Raw genomic sequence first — 1,145 nt, 5'->3', positions numbered from 1 at the left:
ATACATACACAGAAAGGTCTAGAAGATAGTGCGTACCCTTTTGATCAGATCATGGTTGTTTTCCCAGGGAGGAAACTATAATTTAAAAAATAGTATTTTTACTCAGGTATGCATTGATGCTTAAAACAATGGCCATAAATCATTTTTATAATTAAAGGTCATTTTCACTTTAAAAATAGAACTACCTAAAATGTAATCAAAGCTAATGCATTGGTCAGGCTTCTGTTGCATTAATTTTTTCAAGTGAATTCTCACAATAACCAAAGAAATAGGTAATTTTTAAATCTCATTTTCTTTCTTTTTTATATTTTCTTTTCTTTTGTTTTTTTAAAAGAAAACAAACTATCTTTCTTCATTTTATATATCAATCCAAGTTCCCACTCCCTCCCTCCTCCCATCCCCTCTACCTACCCTCCCACCTTACCCCCCATCCACTCCTCAGAGAGGGTAGGGCATTTTGCTTTGGGAAAGGTCCAAAGCCCTCTCTACTATAGCTAGGCTGAGCAAGGTATCCATCCAAAGAGAGCAGCTTCCCAAAAAGCCAGTACATGGAGTAGAAATAAATCCTGGTGTTGCTACCAGCAGTGCAACAATCAGCTCCAGCCATACAACTGTCACCTACATTCTGAGGGACGAGTTTGTGTTGTAGGAGGCTGCTTCTTCATTTCCCAGCTGCCTGGACTCCCAAAATAATCACACAGAAACTATATTATTTAAATCACTGCTTGGCCAATCACTTAAGCATATTGCTAGCTAGCTCTTACATCTAGAATTAACCTATTTTCATAATTTTATATTTTACCATGAGCCTCATGGCCTACCAACAAGGTTCCAGCACGTCTGTCTCTGGTGGCGGCTCCATGGCTTCTCTCAATTCCACCTTCTTTCTTTCAGCATTCAATTTGGTTTTCCCTGCCTACCTCTACTCTACCCTCCCACGGGCCTAAAACAGTTTCTTTATTAACTGATGCTATTCACAGAATATAGAGGGGAATCTCACATCACCTCCCCTTTTCTGTTTAAATAAAAGGAAGGTTTTATCTTTAACATAGTAAATAAAATTACATATAACAAAACAGGTATCAAGTAAGAATAATAGTTACAATATTTATATCTACTTTATCTTTTATCATAACTAAGGAAAA

This window comes from Microtus ochrogaster, chromosome 16, assembly GCF_000317375.1.
Source record: "Microtus ochrogaster isolate Prairie Vole_2 chromosome 16, MicOch1.0, whole genome shotgun sequence".
Taxonomy (NCBI): domain Eukaryota; kingdom Metazoa; phylum Chordata; class Mammalia; order Rodentia; family Cricetidae; genus Microtus; species Microtus ochrogaster.
This window is presented reverse-complemented; position numbering follows the sequence as displayed.